Genomic DNA, 8887 nt, shown 5'->3' with positions numbered 1-8887 from the left:
ACGACAGTGCCATGTGCCGTAATTTTATGAGACATTGCGAAAAGGTTTGTGTGTAATGGAGGACTTTGGTAGCCAGAGATGTAATTTTTGCATTTACTAAGCAATTGTTTCAGCGATTATCTCTTTCCTATCTTCCATACTTCACAGGGACTCTCCTGCAACCTTGCTGGACTAGCATGCCTACAATAAACAATACAGCGGAGAAAAGATTTATCCATGGGCAAGGAGATTGCTTCCAGAATTCCAGAAAGCATCTTTAACTTTGCAGTGGTGAGTGCGATGTTATGTAACTTTCTAGCAGATTAATGCTGAAAACTATTCTAGAAACCTTGCATTGCACAGGTAATGCTTGTAAGGTACCGAAATAGCAGGTGTGCTTGTGTCATACGTGACCAGCTGACCAGGTCGCTTTGATGGTAGGAACAAGCGCCGGCAGTATGGCAGAGGTGCACTTTCCTCTGCTGTTTTTCCTTCAAAATGACCATCAAAGCCCACACAAGCAACTCCTCCTGCCTGTTGTAGCTCAAGAAGAGAGATATATTTGAACAGACAATCACAACAGTGGGACACAGTCCTTGGTAGGAAAATGCAAGTTTTAAATGTAAAACTAATCTCATATATATAGCATGTATGTATTTCCATGATCTCCTTCTAACCCCTGAATCTATTTCAATCAAGTTTGACGAACAAATAACAAAACTTTACTAGGATCAGCATTGTGGGGTTTATAACCTCCTAGCCACAATGGCAGCAGAGATACGAGCAAAAGTGTGGTCCTCCAGTACCTGGCATACAGGATGCCCTGCACAACAGGCATGTTATGTGGAAATAGTATTGGTATGCCTTATTGAGTTGCTTTACTGGGCACCCTACATGTCAAGGGCAAGAAATGGTTTTCCAGCCTCTGATTGTAGGCTGCCCTGAATGACAGGCATGTTGGACTAATATTGACCCACCCACTTGCTTTGAAGGGCAAAATAAATGTCAGGGTCGAAAAAAAAAGATTTACAGAAACACTGTTTTTCAGGCCTACATGTGTGGTTGGGTATGACTGGAGGAAAGCTGAGACAGAGAAGGGGTTGACTAAAGAGAGGGGGTTTGAGCAGATGAATAGGGAGAGAGGGAGAGGAGGAGCAGGAAATGGACAGAGAGAGTGTGAAGGGGAGTAGACAAAGAGTTGATGAGAAGGGAATATGCAGGAGGTAGGTGAAAGGTGCAGGGTGTAGTGGGCAAGTGGAAAAGAAAGAGGGGGGGGGGGGTAGGAGGAGCTGGACAGAGAGAGGGGAAGAGGATATGAGCAAAGAGGGAAGGTAAGGGGGAGATTGAGAAACAGAGTGGAAAGGAGGCAGTGGAAAGATAGGGGTGGGAGGATATGGACATATAGAAATGAATAGAAGAGGTGAACACAGAGAGAGGAAGGAGGAGATCTGTGTAACATTTATGTCAAACGCATTTATGAGCGAAGCCTTGGGGGAAAATGAGAGTTTAATAAATAAAAAAATAAAAAGGACAGAGAATTGCTTAATGAAAGGAGACGTATGACTCAAGTAAAAGTTTGTAACTTAATGCAGGTTTACAACAGAGGCGAGAGGCCTGGATTGTGACTGTGACGGGGGATTTGGAGATCGCCAGCTGGGTCACTAGAAACTGAACAGATGGAGGCAATAAGAATGCGGGCCTGCTAAAAATCCTGGTCCAGCACCCTGAAGGCATCCTACACACGACCATACTAACATGCTAAGAGAACTTGCAGCCGAGCCAGATTATCGGAACTTTTGAAGGACGAAAGTTGAATTTCCAGCGAATTGATGAACTTCGTTACACCTTATGAACACAGAAAAAATATTGTTCATAAATTCGATGGATTTCACTTTCCACAATGCTGGATGTCATCATTAAACCTTAGAAGAGTAAAATATATTATCTGCATCTACATGACTACTCTGCAATTCACATTTAAGTGCTTGGCAGAGGGTTCATCGAACCACAATCATACTATCTCTCTACCATTCCACTCCCGAACAGCGCGCGGGAAAAACGAACACTTAACCTTTCTGTTCGAGCTCTGATTTCTCTTATTTTATTTTGATGATCATTCCTACCTATGTAGGTTGGGCTCAACAAAATATTTTCGCGTTCGGAAGAGAAAGTTGGTGACTGAAATTTCGTAAATAGATCTCGCCGCGACGAAAAACGTCTTTGCTTTAATGACTTCCATCCCAACTCGCGTATCATATCTGCCACACTCTCTCCCCTATTACGTGATAATACAAAACGAGCTGCCCTTTTTTGCACCCTTTCGATGTCCTCCGTCAGTCCCACCTGGTAAGGATCCCACACCGCGCAGCAATATTCTAACAGAGGACGAACGAGTGTAGTGTAAGCTGTCTCTTTAGTGGACTTGTTGCATCTTCTAAGTGTCCTGCCAATGAAACGCAACGTTTGGCTCGCCTTCCCCACAATATTATTTATGTGGTCTTTCCAACTGAAGTTGTTCGTAATTTTTACACCCAGGTACATAGTTGAATTGACAGCCTTGAGAATTGTACTATTCATCGAGTAATGGAATTCCAACGGATTTCTTTTGGAACTCATGTGGATCACCTCACACTTTTCGTTATTTAGCGTCAACTGCCACCTGCCACACCATACAGCAATCTTTTCTAAATCGCTTTGCAACTGATACTGGTCTTCAGATGACCTTACTAGACGGTAAACTACAGCATCATCTGCAAACAACCTAAGAGAACTGCTCAGAATGTCACCCAGGTCATTTATATCGATCAGGAACAGCAGAGGTCCCAGGACGCTTCCCTGGGGAACACCTGATATCACTTCAGTTTTACTCGATGATTTGCCGTCTATTACTACGAACTGCGACCTTCCTGACAGGAAATCACGAATCCAGTCGCACAACTGAGACGATACCCCATAGGCCCGCAGCTTGATTAGAAGTCGCTTGTGAGGAACGGTGTCAAAAGCTTTCCGGAAATCCAGAAATACGGAATCAACCTGAGATTCCCTGTCGATAGTGGCCATTACTTCGTGCGAATAAAGAGCTAGCTGCGTTGCACAAGAACGATGTTTTCTGAAACCATGCTGATTACGTATCAATAGATCGTTCCCTTCGAGGTGATTCATAATGTTTGAATACAGTATATGCTCCATAACCCTACTGCAAACCGACGTCAATGATACAGGTCTGTAGTTCGATAGATTACTCCTACTACCCTTCTTAAACACTGGTGCGACCTGCGCAATTTTCCAATCTGTAGGTACAGATCAATCGGTGAGCGAGCGGTTGTATATGATTGTTAAGTAGGAAGCTATTGTATCAGCGTAATCTGAAAGGAACCTAATCGGTATGCAATCTGGACCTGAAGACTTGCCCGTATCAAGCGATTTGAGTTGCTTCGCAACCCCTAAGGTATCTACTTCTAAGAAACTCATACTAGCAGCTGTTCGTGTTTCAAATTCTGGAATATTCCATTCGTCTTCCCTGGTGAAGGAATTTCGGAAAACTGCGTTCAATAACTCCGCTTTAGCGGCACAGTCGTCGGTAACAGTACCATCGGCATTGCGCAGCGAAGGTATTGACTGCGTCTTGCCGCTTGTGTACTTTACATACGACCAGAATTTTTTCGGATTTTCTACCAAATTTCGAGACAATGTTTCATTGTGGAACCTATTAAAGGCATCTCACATTGAAGTCCGTGCCAAATTTCGCACGTCTATAAATTTAGCCAATCTTCGGGATTTCGCGTTCTTCTGAACTTCGCATGCTTTTTCCGTTGCCTCTGCAACAGCGTTCGGACCTGTTTTGTGTACCATGGGGGATCAGTTCCATCTCTTACCAATTTATGGGGTATGAAACTCTCAATTCCTGTTGATACTATATCTTTGAATTTGCGCCACATCTCGTCTACATTTGCATAGTCAGTTCGGAAGGAATGGAGATTGCCTCTTCGGAAGGCTTCTAGTGACACTTTATCCGCTTTTTTAAATAAAATTATTTTGCGTTTGTTTCTGGTGGATTTGGAAGAAACGGTATTGAGCCTAGCTACAACGACCTTGTGATCACTAATCCCTGTATCAGTCATGATGCTCTGTATTAGCTCTGGATTGTTTGTGGCTAAGAGTTCAAGTGTGTTTTCGCAACCATTTACAATTCGCGTGGGTTCGTGGACTAACTGCACGAAATAATTTTCGGAGAAAGCATTTAGGACAATCGCGGAAGATGTTTTCTGCCTACCACCGGTTTTGAACAAGTATTTTTGCCAACATATCGAGGGAAGGTTGAAGTCCCCACCAACTATAACCGTATGAGTGGGGTATTTATCTGTTACGAGACTCAAATTTTCTTTGAACTGTTCAGCAACTATATCATCGGAGTCTGGGGGTCGGTAGAAGGAGCCAATTATTAACTTAGTTCGGCTGTTAAGTATAACCTCCACCCATACCAATTCGCACGGAGTATCTACTTCGACTTCACTACAAGATAAACCACTACTGACCGACCCAAACACTCCACCACCAATTTTGCCTAATCTATCTTTCCTGAACACCGTCTGAGACTTCGTAAAAATTTCTACAGAACTTATTTCAGGCTTTAGCCATCTTTCTGCACCTATAACGATTTCAGCTTTTGTGCTTTCTATTAGCGCTTGTAGCTCAGGGACTTTCCCAGCACAACTACAAAAATTTACAATTCCGACTGTTCCTTGATCCAAGCCCGTCCTGTATTTGCCATGCACCCTTTGAGTTTGCAGCCCACCCCGTACTTTCCCGAGGCCTTCTAACCTAAAAAACCGCCCAGACCACGCCACAAAGCCTCCGCTACCCGTGTAGCCGCCAGCTGAGTGTAGTGAACACCTGACCTATTCAGCAGAACCCGAAAGCCCACCACCCTGCAGCCAACACGGGCGCAAAACCGTCTGAGCCTCTGATTCAGACCCTCCACCCGGCTCTGCACCAAAGGTCCGCAGTCGGTTCTGTCAACGATGCTGCAGATGGTGAGCTCTGCCTTCATCTCGTAAGCAAGACCGGCAGCCTTCACCAAATCAGATAGCCGCTGGAATCCAGAGAGAATTTCCTCAGATACAAAGCGACACACGTCATTAGTACCGACATGTGCCACCACCTGCACCTGGCTGCACCCTGTACTCTTCATGGCATCCGGAAGGACCCTTTCCACATCAGGAATGACTCCACCCGGAATGCACACGGAGTGCACGCTGGATTTCTTCCCCTGCTTAGCCGCCATATCCCTAAGGGGCCCCATTACGCGCCTAACATTGGAGCTTCCAACTACCAATAAGCCCACCCTCTGCGATTGCCCGGACCTTGAAGACTGAGAATCATCCTCTGAAACAGGGCACGCAGCTGCATCTGGCTCAGCCAGAGACAGTGCCTGAAACCTGTTTGTCAGACGCACCGGGGAGGCTTTCTGAACAGCCTCCGGGGACGTCTTTCGCTGCCTGCCACGCCTTGGAACGACCTCCCAATCAACCACAGGCGAGGGCTCAGCCCCACTGCGGGCAGCAACCGGGGCAACCACAGCGGCAGACCGATCTGGGGACAGAAGGGACGAGGTTGACATCCCCGTGATACCCACACTGGGTGTGACCAACCGACACTGGCCGTTCAAAACAAAAACAGACGACTACGCGAATTTACACTATTCAGGTACTAAAGCGCGGTGCTACAACTCTCAAATACTATAATACGCCAGAAATTTATGAATTAAACAGTGCAAGTACCCAAAAACACGCAAAGAAGTTAAGAATTAAACTATGTAACAAGTATGTGAGCTAAGAGTATACGAGTTGTTGCTGGCAGCTGCTTATCCAACGGCGGCAGAGGATTGTTAGATAGTGTTGTTATCTATTTTGCAATAAATGGAACGAACAAATGACAGATGCAGTGTTATTTCCCTGCACGTAAACTCCTCTGCGCAAATTCTACAGCTAATTACTGTGTAAATTTCTATATATAAAAGGAAATGTTCTGATCGACTCACTGACTCATCACCACCCAGCCCAAACTGCTAAGGATAGGAACCTGAAATTTGGAGAGGGTCTTATACATTAATAAGTACCGTTTAAGAATGGATTTTTGGAAATTCACACCTAAGGAGGTGCAATAAGAGATAGAATATTTTTTGAAAATATCTCGCTACTAAGCAATTTTGAAGGTAGTACTACGAAAACTGGTATTCGGTTACTCGTTCAGAAAAAAAAGTCTTTCAGAATTTGTGGAAATTCAACAGCTAAGTAGTGAAAATTTTTTTGAAAATAAAACGTTACTAAAGAACTACTAAAGCAATTTTAAAGCTACATCTGTGAAGATTGGTATTTGACTTCTCGGTTGGAAATTAAAAAAAAAAAACACGTGTTTCATTTATTTAATTATTTAATTTTTTTTTTAATTAAGCCCCTAAGGGGGTGAAATTGTGGATGAAAAGTTCTATGACAGTATTTCATCACAAAACATTTTTAACTTCAATCTACGAAAATTTTGATTAGAACCAAAAAAATTCATGTTACAGCATTTTTGGAATTTCTACCTCTAAGGATATGAAAGAGTGGGTGAATGTTTTTTTCTGAAAATAAATCATATTAAAGAACTAATAATGCATTTTTAAATCTATGTCTGTGAAAAATGGTATTTGGATTCTAGATTAGTAATTTAAAAAGTACGTGTTTCAGTGTTTTCGGAAATTCAGCCCCTAAAGAGTCAACAGGAGATGAAAAGTCTCAATAAAATATTTCATTACGAAAACCGAGTCGCTTTTGAGCGAGAAGTGCATTCAGCAAAGACCTTGCTTCTATGGCCTTAATTAATGTGAAAGATTTAAAAGATGTTGAAATTTGTGAACCAGATCAAAGAAACCTATTTAATAGTCACTACGACGAAATGGCTTTGTCAGAATTGCTTAGAAAAAGAAACGGATCTTCAGTTAATTTTTCACTAGGACTAATACAAATACACAAAATAATTTTTGTTGTAATTACCACGCAAGCTAATCATAACTGAGGACAATATAAACATCACATTTGTATATGATTTCATTTACAGGAGAGTTCAGAACAAGGTATAAGAACGGCGTAGTAACTAAAGAACCACTTACCCGATTCTAACTAGTTACACGAAATTAAATTATACCCGCTGTAACATTTTAATTTTGAAAAGACTACCAGCCATGTAAAGAGTCACTGACTCCTTTATAGTGCGGAGATTTATACACAAGCAACGGGCACAACAACGCACAAATTCGATTAAAAAAAAAGACTTCTGTGCAGATCGCACAGTCTACACGAACGAAGCAGTGGGCTTTAAGCTAGAATTAAATACGAAATCAACCTATTGTCCTGAATGCAGCTCAACAGGTGATTTCTTTCATCTGTGTTTCTCTTTCTATTCATATTCATATGGCGTCGCTGTAATAGTTGTCTGCATGTCCACATCTCACAAAGTCACGGCAGGAACTGCCGTGTATTGCGCAATATCACACTTACACCGTATAACACACTGATGAGCCAAAACATTATGGCCACTTGCTTAATAGCTTGATTGTCTGTCTTTGAAACGAAATACTGCTGTGACTTGGCAAGACAGCCAAGCCACTAGGAGGTGAAGCCGAAAGGCACGCGTTTAAGCTCACGCAGGCTGGCGTGAGGTCTGGAACAGTTAAAGGATTTGAGTCTAGTAAATAAAGTACGTAGCTGTTGGTGTTTTGTTGGCAGAAGAGCCAACACTGTTTTTCTAGAGGAGGCCGAAATGCACGCGTTTAATTACACGCTGACTGGCGTGAGGTCTGGAACAGGACAATATCTTGAGAATGGCAAATAAAATACGTAGTTGATATAATACTTAACTTTAATCCACAGCCCGCATCTCGTGGTCGTGCGGTAGCGTTCTCGCTTCCCACGCCCGGGTTCCCGGGTTCGATTCCCGGCGGGGTCAGGGATTTTCTCTCCCTCGTGATGGCTGGGTGTTGTGTGCTGTCGTTAGGTTTAAGTAGTTCTAGGGGACTGATGACCATAGATGTTAAGTCCCATAGTGCTCAGAGCCATTTGAACCATTTTTTTTAAATCCACAATTGTAGAACATCGCTTTTGATGTTACATGCATCACATAATAAATATCAATTGAATACGACGCCTTGCTAGGTTGTAGCAATTGTAGCTGAAGGCTATGCTAACTATCGTCTCGGCAAATGAGAGCGTATTTGTCAGTGAACCATTGCTATGAACGTCGGCTGTACAAGGGGGGCGAGTGCCAGGACGTCTCACTAGACCTGCCGTTTGGTGGCGCTCGGTCTGCGATCACTGACAGTGGCGACACGCGGGTCCGATGTATACTACCGGACCGCGGCCGATTTAAGGGCTACCACCTAGCAAGTGTGGTGTCTGGCGGTGACACCACAGTTGGAATACTTAACTTTAATCCATAATTGGTGAATATCGGTCTGACGGTACATGCACCACAAGATAAATAGCAATTGATAATGGCGCCTTGCTAGGTCGTAGCAAATGACGTAGCTGAAGGCTATGCTATCGTCTCGGCAAATGAGAGCGTAATTTGTCAGTGAACCATCGCTAGCAAAGTCGGCTGTACAACTGGGGCGAGTGCTAGGACGTCTCTCTAGACCTGCCGTGTGGCGGCGCTCGGTCTGCAATCACTGATAGTGGCGACACGCGGGTCCGACGTATACTACCGGACCGCGGCCGATTTAAAGGCTACCACCTAGCAAGTGTGGTGTCTGGCGGTGACACCACAAATACATCACTGATTATGTGTATCAGGGATTCGACAGTTTGGTGATAGGTTTCTGGAGGTATGTGGCATTGGATGTCTACGAAGAGGTTATCCACGTAAAGAACGG

Source organism: Schistocerca americana, chromosome 3 (assembly GCF_021461395.2).
Source record: "Schistocerca americana isolate TAMUIC-IGC-003095 chromosome 3, iqSchAmer2.1, whole genome shotgun sequence".
NCBI classification, from domain to species: Eukaryota; Metazoa; Arthropoda; class Insecta; order Orthoptera; family Acrididae; genus Schistocerca; species Schistocerca americana.
Note: the sequence above shows the minus strand (reverse complement) of the source record.